Genomic DNA, 15,677 nt, shown 5'->3' with positions numbered 1-15,677 from the left:
TCTGAAGTAGCTACATTACTCATCGGTGGGGTTTGGGCGTAACGTGCAATAAACCAATCAGAGCGTCATCTCACATTACCTTTAAAAGCAGGCGCGCTTGTCCCATGGCGGATTGCTATTATAATGACGGATTTGCCAGGCGCATGCCAGGAGCGTTCACAGCGCTATAAGGACTGTTCAGTTATAATAATAATAATAATAATAATAATAATAAGCTTTATTTGTATAGCACCTTTCATACACAGAATGCAGCTCAAAGTGCTTTACATTTGAAGCATGTAACACAATAATAGTCAGTCAGTCATTATCAATCACTTTTCTTCATTGCTGGGGCCGTTTATGATCCACTCAGCAACATATCAAAAATATAGAAAAATAACATGTCATAAGACTGGCAGCCTTAACCCTTTACCCCCCATAAGCACGCCATATGGCAACTGTGGCAAGGAAAAACTCCCATATTCCAGGAAGAAACCATGAGCAGAATCTGACTTAATAGGGGGAGCCCATCTGCTTCTGACTGGCTGTGCCCTCCAATGGCAGCAGATATAGAATAATCTGAAAAAGTAGTCTACAGGATAAGATGAGTTAACTAAAAGCTTTTCTGTACAGGTATGTTTTCAGATCTTTTTTAAAAATATTTACTGAACTCGCCTGCTTGATGTACAGAGGCAGGGTGTTCCATAGTTTGGGGGCATAATAGATAAACGCAGCTTCTCCACTTTGTTTGTGGAGCACTTTGGGTACGATTAAAAGATTAGAATTGGATGATCTAAGTTTCCTTTGTGGTTGATAAGATATTAAAAGCTCAGAGATATATGAAGGTGCTATGCCATTCAGAGCTTTGTAAGTAATTAACATAATAGTGGGGTACGAATTGTCATGAAATAATGGTCCCGTAGGATTTTTTTGCTAAAATTGATTTTTTTGTTTTATCTGCTTTATTTGGGGTCCTACTGTTGAAAAATGATGGGGTGCAAATTTTCTGACCCCGTTTTGCCCCTCCTCTGGGGGGCGCTTTCTCACCTTGGCCAGGATAATGACTGCACACATATATCTACTAATAATGATCACATTTTCACAATCTTGGTGTCAATTTAGGGGTTATTGAGGATGCTGAGTCCATTTATGACAGTTTCATTGTGATCAGAAGTTGTTATGTCTCATTTTTTGGTAGTGGTTTAGGCTTTTCTAGGGTATTTTATCATATTTTTTGGTCAAATTGGTTATATACTGTACACTCTAAGTTATGTGCACTCAAGAAGTTAATACCCAGTATAAACTTGAAGAGTAATTTATATAATAATAATAATAATAGTAATAATAATAATAATAACTTTGTTAGATATAGCGGCTTTAGAAAGAGTTAGAGACTAAAGGCCTCAGTGAGCAGATATGTGTTTAGATACAACAATCTGGTGAACAATCTGGTGAACAATCTGATATTTTCCTTTACAATAGCTAATAAAGCAATCAATCATTTAACATCTTTGAAATAAAACTAATACAAAATGTACTGTAGCTCTACTGCAATGGCAGTGTACATTAACTAAGTACTGAACTAATTGATGAACTAATTGATAAATGAACTAATTATTAATGTAAAGTTGCATTAACATGAACAGGAAATAAAACACCTTAGAAATACACTTCTACATAAATCGATCATTCATCAGCATCATCCTCATTTGTAGTATGCTTGGTCGCATTTTCACAGTCACCAGCAAAGCATTTGCAAAAAGAGTACAGAGAATTCCATGTCTGTGACAAGTGCACCTGTGTTTTGCACTGGGTTTTGCACACACACTTTGTCAACTCTATCACAGCTCTAGGGGCATGGAGTGTAAGACATGTCACAGGAACATAAACTCCTTCTTGGAAAGTCCAACCATTTTTTTCAATCTGAGGAAGAACTGGACAGTTTGAAATGTAGGATTTATCACACATGGCAATGTAATTGACACGAAGGATATGAGGCAACAAGGCAGCTCGTGACGGAGATAACATTTCTCCCTCCAAGTTCCTGGTCCGAAATAGCTCCCACCTCAGTTTTGGTAGAGTTGTGTGACCAGTTGACCTATAGACACTGCAGACAATCTGCTCTAGACCTCTGACTTGTTGGGGAAGTTCACCATTGATGAGATTAGATGGCAATGGACCTTCACCAAGCTTCTTAAAGCAACTGATGACAGGATCATCATCATCAAGTTTTTATGTAGACATCAACCCAGGTCTTTTTGCTGACGCCCACAAATTTACCACCCCATTCAGCACCAGAGAAATTGTGGAAACCGATAAGGCCTTGACATTTTTGATGTCCTATAATCTCTTTCTACCACATCAATTTCTCAATATTTTGTGCCCTTACCAGTAAGAAACTTGGGATGAGTGTGAGGTCCAAGGTGCTTACCAGCAACAAGATCAAGCAGAAGGATTAGGACATCAGTATCTGGTGACCAAACTCTAACTTCACTCCAGCCAGTCTCAGCTGAACACACCATTGGTTGATGAGCAATAAGTGTATCTGCCTCTTCAAAAGTTCCTTTAGAGACATTGTGAGTTTCATTTCCAGATGAATTTCAAACTCCCTTGATGTTGCTGCTCTCTTCTTGCGTGTTTTGTCCTTTAAAGACTGGTCCAAGTAATAATAATGTTGTCTTCTTGTATCTTCTGTCTGTATCTTAGCAATGTGATTCTCAGCTTTGTGTCATTAGACAGAATTAAAACACATATATCTTGTGTTGAAATAGTTATCTTTGACAAAAATTGGTAAGCAGCAATGAGGGGGCCAAATAAAGTTGTGACTGCTAATGATTTACTTTCTCTTTAAGGAAAATCCAAAATGGCCAATTGTTTATAATGAGTGGGGAAAATTTGCAATGATCATCGATATGAGTATGAAGAGTATGACTAGCCATTGGATTTTTTTGCTAACCCTACGTCATCATGATATACTGTAACCTCTAAACGCAGGATCGCTAATTATAACGCCCCCAGTGGCCGAATTACACCAAATTTGTTGTGTACCCTTGGGAGGGTGTCAGTTGTCATGTGACCAAGTTTCGTTAACATACATCAAAGTGTTCCCAAAATATGAGCTCACTTACTGTTTGGCGACTTTGCCCCATTGGATTTGCCTTTATTACTGCAAAAGGAGTCATAACAATAAAACTGTCATAAATGGACTCAGCATCCTCAGTAACCCCTAAATTGACAGCAAGATTGTGAAAATGTGATCATTATTAGTAGATGTCGTGTGTGGTCAGTATCCTGGCCAAGGTGACAAAGCGCCCCCCAGAGGGGGGGGGCAAAACGGGGTCAGAAAATTTGCACCCCGTCATTTTTCAACAGTAGGACCCCAAATAAAGCAAATAAAACAAAAATATAAATTTTAGCAAAAAAATCCTACGGAAATACAATTCGTACCCCACTATAACCTTAAAATCAATTCTATAGGAAATAGGGAGCCAGTGCAGTTCAGCCAACACAGGGGTGATGGGTTCTCTCTTCTTGGTCTTAGTTAAAAGTCTAGCCGCAGAGTTCTGTATGAGTGCCAATTTCTTTAGATGTTTTTTGGGAAGACCAGTGAAAAGTGCATTGCAGTAGTCTAACCTGCTAGTGATAAAGGCATGAATTAGGTTTTCTGCATCTTGTTGAGTTAAAAAGGGCCGCACTTTGGCAATGTTTCTCAGGTGGAAATAGGCTGTCTGAGTAACTTTACTGATATGGGGCTTAAAACTTAACTCAGCATCTAAGATGACACCGGGGCTTGTTACTTTTGGTTTGTCCTGGTGCGCCAAGTTCCCCAGATTACTAAGAACAATGTCTCGCTTTAGTTTTGGTCCAACCAAAAGTACCTCTGTTTTGTCATCATTTAGTTTCAAAAACGTTTTGCTCATCCACTGATTAATGGAGGTTAGGCATGCAGTGAGGGAGCAAAGGCCATCACAGAAATATACAATTGGGTATCATCTGCGTAGCTATGGATATTTACATTATGCTGACTTATGATGTTTCCCAACGGAAGCGTATATAGGGAAAATAGCAGGGGACCAAGGCAGCTCCCCTGGGCCACACCAAAAGGCAAGTCATGTTTTTCAGACACATGATCTCCTAGACTGATATAAAAATCTCTGCCAGTAATGTAGGTTTGAAACCAGTTTAGAGCCTTATCAGAGAGACCCACCCACTTCGCAAGGCGGTGAAACAGTTAGGAACAGTTTGCTATTGATTTTTCTTCTTGACAAAATGTAAATACAGAAATGTCACAAAGACATACTTTCCAATGTTTTGGGATCACTCTCACTGAATCACGAGGTTATGAATGCATGGTGATATTTTTGCAATGTAATCTTACATTAGACCGAGATTACTTTGCTTACCTCACTATAGACAATGCAGCTCTTCTGTCAGATAATCTCTTCTCTCCCGTGCTGCCGCTGGGGCATTTGGGTTAAATGGCATCAGCATGCAGTTCAACATCACGTCTCCTTAAGTCCTCTAATATTTCCTCATTTATGTCATCAACACATCCGTGATTCATGGAAATGTGTACGCTAGATTTATGCCTATTTTTTCACATCTTTTTGGACACTACAATGATTTCCCTCGTGTGGTAATATTTTCCCTTGTAATTGTGTATGGTTTACAGAAATGGGAACTGCTGCGTCCGTGTACTGTAGATGAGAGGAGGAGTGTATGTGCGTTGTGCACACGCTACATGATGGCCAAGCAGGCGCGTCTGCAGGTGTACGGCTGTACACACTGTGCTGAACACCAGGCAACTCAACAACGAGACACAATTTCCTCTGTGTGTGTATTCACACCAAGTTCATCTACCATAACTTCCCAACTCTGCACAGGATCCCATTAACTGCATGACACTAGGCTATTTACAATATTTCCTGTAAAGTAAAGTTTGTAAACATGTTATCATCAACTTAATGCACGCACAACTTTTGTTTGAGCAGGAGAGAGAATAACAACGCACGGACGCAGCAATTACAGAAGTTGTAGGCTACTTGCTGCTTTATTTTACTATCTATGGTTGCTGGTTATCAGCACACAATAAGCTGATTTAAGTAAGGGATAATGTATTGTCCGCCGGTAATTATCAGAAAATAAGTCCCTACAGGGAGAACAGAACGGAGGGGTTTTGAGGAGGGACGGAGGGGTTTTGCTTCGACCTGAAGGGACTTATTTTCTGATAGTTACCGGCGTTCTATACATTATCCCGCTTATTACACGGCTACTTGCCAAAATGAGAAAAGAAACCTAACACAATGAATCTTTAAAAATGATTTTGCTACCGTTTCGTGTCTTCCGCTGACAAAATAAATAGTTCGCCACACAGATAGAACTTGACAGTTTCAGGTGTTGCGTGGCAACGTCTTACTAGCTTACTTTCCCTTTCAATGAAATTCCATTGCAATAAGCGAACGGAATTCTTGCGGAGGGCTATGAAAGACGTTAATCAACCCGTTGCCATTGACAGCGGTGATTATATACTTTGCCGGTGATTTATATAGATTTAACATAGGCCCGAACGTTGGGAAGGCCCATTCATGTGAATGGAACTTTCTGCAGCACTCTGAAGAGCCGTGTAATAAGCTAATTCACTAACTCAAGACTTCAAGGCCATCATAGATATAAAACATTTTTTGTTTGGTAGCAAAGCTAGGAGTTATTTCAGATGGGCAAGATAGGCAAAACTGTGGTGCTTGTCAAAACGTTAGCGTTACAGCTGGAATAATGCTGATGATGAGGTTAAAGCTAACAAGATGTTTAAATTGGTAAATTGGAACAAAATTAAAGGTAATGTTAGCCTTTATATGGCTGTATAAAGTTGTCCAAATGAATAGGTCGTTATTAGGGGTTGTTGAGAACCGAGAAACAGACAAAGATTATCATGACGTGGCAATGCATGCGCCCTTAAAATAGCATCTGAATAACGCGACACTGACTTTTATGGCGGAATTGTTTTCTGAAACTGCAAAATAGCACCAGGGAACGTTAGCGCTGGAACACGCCTCCTCTTTTTTCGCTGAACCGCCCCTGGGAGCGCAAGTTCGTTCCCTAATTTACTGACGTGCTTCTATGGAGGGAAATGTCCGCTGTGCGTCGGGTGCAAAATAGATATGATACATGCTTTGATGTACACAGTCAATTGCGCTACTGATAGAGCCCCATATCTTATTCAGGACAGATCTCGGCAAACACACACACACACACACACCAGTTAAACACCATATCAGTTATTCAAGGACAGGTTTGGGCTCTGCATGCAGAACAGCACCAACTGAATATCTTATGCAGCCGTTAGTGACAACAGAACCACATTTGGCACGTTTGTTCTCGTTCGTGTGTGAGTGTACATCTGTGTGTGTGTGTGTGTGTGTGTGTGTGTGTGTGTGTCTGTGTGTGGGTGTACATCTCTGTGTGTGTGTGTGTGTGTGTGTGTGTGAGTGTACGTGTGTGTGTACTGTACGTGTGTGTGAGTGTGTGTGTATGAGTGTACGTGTGTGTGTACTGTACGTGTGTGTGTGTGTGTGTGTGTGTGTACATCTGTGTTTGTGTGTGTGTGAGTGTACGTGCGTGTGTGTGGGTTGGTGTACATCTGTGTGTATGTGTGTGTATGTGCGTGTGTGTGCGTGTGTGTGTGTGTGTGTGTGAGATGATCACCAAATCCAGCCCTGTCACTGTTGATGTATTGTCATGTCAGTGCATGATGTGCTGTGCGATTCTGCTGAGTCATGTCATCCATTTCAGGTGATGAAGATGACACACCCAGTGCTGGCCTATGTGCGTGTGCGTGTGTGTGTGCGTGTGTGTGTGCGTGCGTGTGTGTGTGTGTGTGTGAGATGACACACCCAGTGCTGGCCTATGTGTGTGTGCGTGTGCGTGTGCGTGCGTGTGTGTGTGTGTGAGATGACACACCCAGTGCTGGCCTATGATATTTATTAGCAGGTTTCCTCTCAGAAGGCTCTCACACATGATGTCATTTCCTGATGGATCAATGTGTTTGTGATTGTAGAAGAACAAATGTAATGGCCGTGTTGTGCACAGTAAACACAAACAGTAAACACAAACAGTCAAACTGAACATTTGGGAGAATGTAATATTCGTCAGGGGCATTTATACAATCCGAATTCCAAAAAAGTTGGGATGCTTTGTAAAATGAGAATGAGAAAAAAAGAATGCTATGAATTACAAATCATGTCAACCCTATATGTAATTATGATTATGGCAGCGTAGCGGCATATAGGTTTAGTCAGAGTTTTTTTTTCTTCTGGATTTTTTTTTCTTCTTCAGTAATTTTGTGTCCACAATACCTGGGACACTGAAAAGCCAAGATACACGAAACTTGTTGCGCATGTACAGTAGCCCCACAAGGATGACATGGAACCATTTTTCGTTTTGATCCGTCGCCCCCCTGCACAGAGTTTGAAGTGTATGATCATTATGACCGCTGTGCTGTGTTGATGTAGCCTAGTTTATCTCTTCCGCTGTGCTGTGTTGATGTAGCCTAGTTTATCTCTTCCGCTGTGCTGTGTTGATGTAGCCTAGTTTATCTCTTCCACTGTGTTCCCTCTTCAGGTTGTAGCGGTGGCCACTGCTTCAGAGTTAGGACAGTGTTTCCTCTTTAGGTTGTAGCGGTGGCCACTGCTTCAGAGTTAGGACAGTGTTCCCTCTTCATGTTGTAGCGGTGGTCAGAATTAGGACAGTGTTCCCTCTTCAGGTTGTAGCGGTGGCCACTGCTCCAGAATTAGGACAGGCGCACAATACTGTCCGGGTGTCAGGTGTCAGCTACACCTGATATCCGCTGGCTGGTGCTTACATCATCGTAGTTTAATAGTAAACAGTAATACCAGTTAGTGGTATCTGTTTAGTTTTATTCCATAAAAATAGTTTTTATAGACATTAGTGGCATGCGCTATCAAGAGTTTCCATTTACTGCACCATATGCAGTGCGGTCTGTCAACAACATTGCAAAAACTACGGGTCCAATTTTCTCAAAACTTGGTAGGCTATAAAGGTGTAGCACAGGCTAAGGAAAACCCATTCATTTCTGGAGCAGATCCAACTCAAATGGAACTTCAAAGTATGCTTCATATTGCCTAGTAGGCTAGCCTATTCTAACCTAAATGAGCCTATAGGCCTCCTATAAATAATGTTAGATGCGTAGCCTACTCAATGTGAATGCACGATTCGATGAAGCTAAAAAGTATGGACTGGTAGGTTAGTAACGAAAGTAAATGACATTATAGCAATTTTACAAATGTGGGGACGACACAACCACTCGGGGGAAAATGTTTAGTGCGCTTGCGGTGATAGCCTAATGTTTAGTGCGGTTGCGGTGATAGTCTAATGTGAATCGCAGACTATAGGCCTAACCATAGGCTATATGCCTAACCTCTGTGAGATTCTGAATAACTGTTTAGATCCAGATATATGTAAGACTACTGCATTGGTTGTGATGAGTGAAACAAGTTCACAACAGTGAAGAATGGTAATGGGCAGCTGATTATAAAGAGGGTGTATTTTAAAACGACAGCATAGTAAGAAGTAGAGTAAGAAATACTAACTCTTACCCTATTCCCTCTCTCTTAACAAAGCATATATATATATAATTAATTACATTAACATGAATTAACCTAGCACACATTTATGAAAGTGAATGTACTCATTTAAATCTGAACTTTTATCTAGGCTAGCTCTTGTACAACACTGCCTACAGAGCAGCCCTTAAATTGTACATAAAAACACACACATGCAGGCAAGCAGGCAGACGCACACACACCCCATTACCCCCACACACCCACTCACAAGCGAACACACACACACACACACACACACACACACACACACACACACATACACACACACGGACACATAAAACACACACATGCAGGAAAGCAGGCACGCACGCACACACACACACACACACACACACCATTAACCCCCCACACACACTCACAAGCGAAAACATACACACAAAGAAGCACACATATACAAAAGCAAACACACACATGCACACACTCATTTATATACACAAAAGTTGCAAGAGTAGAGGATGGAGACAAATTGACAAGCTTTTTGCAGAGAGAATGTGCAGGACTGAGCGGCAGTCATATTTTGAACCGCTTTGAGGTACATCTAGTTGTGAATAGTTCAAAGACAACATATCAACTGTTGAAGGAGAGAAATGTGCCCATGTCATGGAAACTATGAGCACATTTTGAATGTGATGCCAGCAACACGTCTCCAACAAGATGGGACAGGAAGGGGGCAACAAAAGGCTGAAAAAGTTGTGTAGTGATAACGACCACAAAATGAGGAACATAACTCACAACTTAAATCACAACTAATTAGGGGTCAACTGGAACAATGAATGGGGATCTCAAAGTCTCTCAAAAGTAAAGATGTGGAGGTATTCATCACTCTGGGGATAAAAAAGAGCATCCCAGAGAGACTAAGTCTCTCAAAAGTAAAGATGTGGAGGTATTCATCACTCTGTGTAAACCTGTGTGGGCAAATGATGAAACAATATAATTATAATTTATATAATTTCTTTTTATGAAATTGCAAAGTATTTGAGGATGTCATCATCTACAGTACATAATGTCATTAAAATATTCAGAGAATCCAGAGAGACCTTCAAACAAGGGACAGGGCTTTTAGACCTCAGATAGCACTGCATTAAAACCAGACCTTTTTCTGTAAAGAATGTCATTGTCATTGCTCAGGAAAACCTCTGACAACCATTGTCTATGAGCACAGTTTGATACTCTTCACAAATGCTAGTGAACTTTACAAAAGAAGAAATTGTATAGAGGTGTTACAGAAAACCCCACCGTCTTATCTGGGCCTGAGCTGGTTTAAAATGGGCTGAGGTAGTGAACAAACTCCTGTGGTTAGACCAATCAATATTTGCCATTATTTTTGGAAATCATGGACTCCAGGGCTAAAGAGGAGAGGGCCTATCTAACGATCCAATTTGTTATAGTGCTTATTTCAAAACCCAGCATCCATGACAGTGTGGAGGTGCATTAGTGCCTATGGCATGGCATCTTGCACATCTGGCAAGGCACAATCAATTCTGAATGGTGTACACAGGTTTTGAGCATTGTATACTGTCATCAAGACAATGTCTTTTCAGGGAAGACATCAAATATTTCAGGAAAACAATGGCAAAATGAATTGTACATATATTTAAACAGTATTTCTCCATCATTGTAGAAATCTGGGGTATTTCTGTATGTATTCTGATGTGTTCATCTGTGTTACTTTTGTGTGTAGTAGAGACGTGGAGAGGTACATGCCATTGTTTCACTCCCTAGTTCTAATCCTTAGGCGCCTGTGTGGCTGCACATAGGATTTACCATCAACAGGTCAGACTGCCATGTTCATGGCCGTAGTGATAGCATGGGCAGAATGAGATATCACCTTGTTATTCTGTTTTCAGGGCTAGTACTTTTCCTATTATTTTTGAGCTATGGCTGGTACCTTCCACGTTGGCATGATTTACGTTAATATGATTTTAGTATAACAGGCTTTGTCTCAGGTTTGGACTTGGAGACGGATCGAGGAAGCGACTCGGGGAGCATCTTATGCCAAGACGCTCAGCAGCAGCCCGCTTCTACTAACTACCACACCTGTTAGACTCTGTGCAGTTTTACTGTTTGAGACTTAGCCTGTGCTCGGTTAGTGAGTGTTGTACCATCTACAATAAATTCTTTTAATCACCGATCCTGATCCAGCCGTCAAGCTTTATTGACCATCTTCAGCACAGACATCAGAACTAAAACACAACGCAAAACGATCGTGAATCCAACATTTGGTTTCCGTGACCCGAACGCAAGAGGAGGGGGAAGACGAGAACATCCATTCGGCGAGGTCAGACTGAGTCTTCGGGTTCAAACAGACGTCGAGGGCAGATTTTGAAACTTCACATCTGTAAGAAGAGTCTACTTTGGGGCCCCGGGCTGACGTGACCAACCCCAGCTGGAAGCCTACCAAGAGGGAGGACGCTGTGCGCGTGTGCACCCGCCGCAGTGAAGAAACTCTGACCAGGTGAAAGCAAAGAGTTTTTTTCTCCTCTGTGCGTGAAAAGAACCAAGAGTAAAGTTAAAAAATAAACATAATTTAGGGAGTAAATTAGAATTTTTTGATTTAAAGCTGCACATTAATGAGAGTATTGAAGTTTGTGTCATTAAGTGTTTTGACAAGTAACGTACCTATATCAATGATTGATTAGCGCTAGATGTCATTTGATATAAGAAGTTTTCCGGAAAAAAGTAAACGGTTGAAGTGTACACATATTTTGGGTAATTGGAATAGATTCGTGAACGAATTAAAAGAAGTAATCGATTAACTACGGACAAGCTTGGGGGATTAAAGCTTTTCTTTTTCTGTACTGCCATTACATGCTGAGCTGTGTGAGTTTTGTGATAAAAGCTGTGTGGGTTTTGTGATAAATGCTGTGCGGGTGCCGAAGAGAAAATTGAAGGAGTTACTGTTGCTACAGTCATTATTGTTGCTGAAGTGAACTGTGTGGTTGTTTCTCAAGGTCTTTGTTTAGTTTAATGGCCTAGGACTAAACTTAGCGTTACAGTGATACGGAGAGGAGACAAAATCACCAGAGGGGGGTGTTTTGGTTGTGCAGTAGGTGAAAAGTGGAATAGGGTTTCCAACCTATGTTTTTGTTGACTTGGTCAACTGTGAATTTAACGAGAGATCGTTAAAGGTGTGAGTGAGACGTTAATTTTTTGTCGTTGTCCAGCCGGTTTTGGGGAGAAAGGAAATAGTCTGAGTTAAGTGGAACTGACACTGGTGAAAGTTATTGTTGTGGCTTCATGCTGTGAGTAAAATAATTTGCCAGGTTCCGGAGCGAGAGAGATAAGGAGAGAGTGTTTTCTTTTCCCTGGCGGGAGCAGCGAGCTGTGTGTGTGAGTGTGTGGAAAAAGAGGAGAAGGACAGAGAGAGAGAGAGGTCTTTTTCTCTGGCCAAAGCAGAATCGCAAAAGTTGGCACTAAAACATCACACACTACTGACAAATTTAAGTAAAAAGTTTAAATAAAGGACCTTGTCCTTGTACGAACACATAGTCTAATTCGTATGGCTTCGGGCCCCAATAATAATTTGGAACAAGACATTGTGCAAGAGAGTAAGAAATCAGAGATGGTTCGCGGGCGCAATAAGCAAAAAGAAGATAAGCAAGCAGCTGACCATGATGAGGAGGGAGTGAGGCCTCAGCAGGAGGAGACATTCGCTGAAATACAAGATTATGTGTCAGATTGGATGGCGAAGAAATTTCAATTGGGCAAATTTGAGGAAAAATTGAGAAAAGATTTTGAAATTGATCCAGCATCTATTGTCCAGGGGCGCTGGCCACCTAAGAAGGTTCGTGAGGTGTATTTGAGTTGGAAAAAGCACAACAGACATCGTGAGCCCTATGCCTTTTTGTTAATGAGTCAACTAAGGTGATCCTTTATGGGGGCTATGCGGGCATCCTGTTCGCAGGAGGTGGATGCCGAAAAACACCGTACTACATGTCTGGCAGAAGAATTGAAATCTCAAGCAGGGAAAGCTGGCAAGAGGTTGCAGACGGCCGCAATTGTGGAAGAGTCATTGAGAAGGAAGATACAAGAATTGGAGACAGAAATTCGAGACAAGACTTGGAGAAGTGAGATGGAGAATCCGACACTGCACGGCTTGGACCCAGCAGCGCCACCTGCCATGGTGGAGGCTTCTGGAAGTGCAGTGGACATCTCTGACACTATTGAGCTGGGAGGCAGTTTCATCGCACACTATCCGGCTATTGGAGGTCTGTTTGAGCCAATGAACAGCACCCCACCTGGCGGGTACCAACAGCCGACAGGGAGAGGCCCCTGTTACCAACAATCTACAGCTGATGCTCAAGCCAGCATGGGCCTACCAACAGGCCCTGGCCTCTACGCTTCATATGTGACCCACTACCAACAACCTGCTCAACCCCAGCAGGGCCATTACCAGCCACTGGCCACTGCTACAGCACCCACTCCAACACCATCCATGCTGTTACCAGCGCCACCTGCAACCAATCCCCAATACCTGTCGCCCGAACAAGCCAACCAAGCACCAGCGAATGATGACGCAACTGCTGTCCCTGTGACTGACGCCCCATCCATATCTGATGCAAGCCAGGGAGCGGCTGCTCCCGTAATTAAGCCCAAGACCAAGAGGCGCAGACCACCAGCAGAGGGATGGGATGTCTGGGATGAATCAGCTGATGAGGCCCTCATATGCCCAGTACGCACAGTAGCCAACGCTGATGGTGTGTCTGTGTTCTACCAACCAGCAAAGGGCGACGAAATCCAGAAGTGGTCCGCCGCCATACAACACCCTCGGGATGCCGGACGGCATACCTGGACGAAGATAAAAGAACTCAAGGAGATGAGAGACCTGCACCCTTTTGACGCATTGAAGATCCTACATCGTTACGTTACTGCCTTGCTTGAAGGCAACTACCAAAAGACCTGGCAGTCGTAAAAGTGAAAGCACACACAAGGCAAGACACCCTTGAGGCAAGAGGCAATGCATTGGCGGATGCGGCGTCAAGAACAGCCGCAAGAAAAAGAGAGGGAGGGGATAACGAAACGACTAACGAGAATGGACACGGAAATGGAAACACGGACGGATCTAACGGTAACAGGAATTTTTTTGAAAATGACAAAGAGAAATGCATGATGAGAGTGACCAAGAAGATCAAGGAAACATCTGAAGAGGGAAAACGGGAAAGTTTGGCCAACATCAAAGACATGCAGAACAGCGCAAGCCGAGAAGAGAAGTGGACTTGGATTGAAAATGCGGCGAAGCTCCATGACGACAACCTGTGGAGGTTTGGAACACGAACAGTGGCTCCAGAAAGTCTTCTGCCATACCTGGCGACGCAAATTCATTCGCTTGGACACGTGGGAGTGGAAAAAATGAGGAACAGATTCATACAGGTCTGGTGGGCCCCAAAGTTCACAGCAACGGCCAGGGACATCGTCAAGCGGTGTGCCACCTGTCGGCAAAACAACCACGACAGAAAGGTCAAGCTGCCAACATTGAAAACACCTGCTCCACCAGGGCCTTTCAGAGTTCTTCAGATAGATTACATCACCCTTCCAAAGTGCAAAGGCTATCGCGACGTTCTGATTGTCCTGTGCAAGTTTTCTAGGTGGATCGAGGCGTTCCCTGCACGATCCGGAACTGCACTACACACTGCCAAAGTCCTCGTGAAAGACATCATTCCACGATACGGATTGCCGGAACAGATCTGCTCAGACAACGGAACACACTTCACTGGAGCAGTCTGCGCCGAGGTGGCCCGCATGCTGAATGTGCAATGGTCCCTGAACTGCCCTTACCACCCAGAATCCTCTGGGCAGGTGGAGAGAGCCAACCGGACGCTGAAGGAACGACTGGCCAAGAAACATCAAGAAGGCATTCCTTGGGTTGACGCCTTACCAACAGTCCTGTGTAGCATGCGTGCTACAAGCAACAGGGACACAGGACTCAGCCCATTTGAGATCGTGACTGGCAGGCCTTTCTCAGCACCAGGCACGATCGATCTGAGGAAAGCCGACATCCACCTGACATCAGATGCAATGCTGAACTACTGTGTGCAATTGACAGAAGCGGTCCAGACAGCGGCTAACCAAGTGAAAGAGGCCTGGGGAGACCCCCCGGAAGGTGGGCACTCTCTAGTGCCAGGTCAGTGGGTGATGATTCACAAGCCCCAAAGGTTAGCGCTAGAAGCGAAGTACGATGGGCCGTATCAGATCTTGTTGATAACACAGTCGGCAGTAAAGGTCCAGGGCAAAACCAAATGGATACACGCGAGCCACTGCAAACTAGTTGATCCGCCGGAAACATGACACGCCGAGCAGGGTACGAATTATATCTGATTTTCCGCCCGTCTTCTTTTTAGAAATAGGGTGTAGACCAGGGAGGAAGATTCACGGAAGACTTTCATTTTGACGGTGGATTTGTTGTTTTCACGGGAGGTCAGAGGAAAAAATGAAAAGGGTAGGGACACCAGTGTAGAATCTTTCCCTGTAAAACCGAGCCTGCTTGGAGTGTTGTGCTAATTGACTCTTGGTGACACAAACTCATGCTCAGAAAGGTGATAGACTTGGACAAGTCTTACCTGTTTTTTTTATTACTGGCATTAGCCATTATCTAATTCAGGAGTGATTACATATACCTGTGAAATGTTTAATCATTATGTGCTTGCATGTTATATTGTTATGTTACAATCAATACTATAACTTGATTATATATTACATTTAATCATTATATGATTGTTCTCACTGCAACCATGACTATCCTCCAACTGATACTGCTCTTTACTTTCACTCCACATGTACCTATGAGGTTGCCGGGAGCCACGGACATCATCCAGGACAGAGACTTTTGCCTTTGAACTGAACTGTTGCCTGCCGGTCTCCTTCACTTCTCCCCAAAAAGACTCTGTTTCCCAAAGGAATCCTCAACTCCATCGTTCTCTAACAGCGATCAGCTCACTGAATTCTGTGTTGTGTAACTGTTGTTGTGGGTCTCCTTTATCAACTGAAAAATGTCACCGAGAATGTTGTTTTGTTGTGCGGTTATCCTGTGTCACCTGGTTATTGTTACTGATACTCTGTATG

General features: G+C 42.9%; 1 long non-coding RNA gene across 1 annotated transcript; it reads left to right on the top strand.

The window, feature by feature from the left end:
- The first annotated feature begins 10,241 nt into the window (after positions 1–10,241).
- LOC121715618 lies at positions 10,242–10,755 on the top strand. Its single transcript, XR_006033655.1, has 2 exons — positions 10,242–10,502; positions 10,579–10,755. It is a non-coding gene; the product is annotated as an uncharacterized LOC121715618 (long non-coding RNA).
- Positions 10,756–15,677: the final 4,922 nt, after the last annotated feature.

Source organism: Alosa sapidissima, chromosome 8 (genome assembly GCF_018492685.1).
Source record: "Alosa sapidissima isolate fAloSap1 chromosome 8, fAloSap1.pri, whole genome shotgun sequence".
In the NCBI taxonomy this organism is placed as follows: Eukaryota; Metazoa; Chordata; class Actinopteri; order Clupeiformes; family Clupeidae; genus Alosa; species Alosa sapidissima.
The sequence above is the reverse complement of the archived record's forward strand: the minus strand, read 5'-3'. Positions and strand labels throughout refer to the sequence as shown.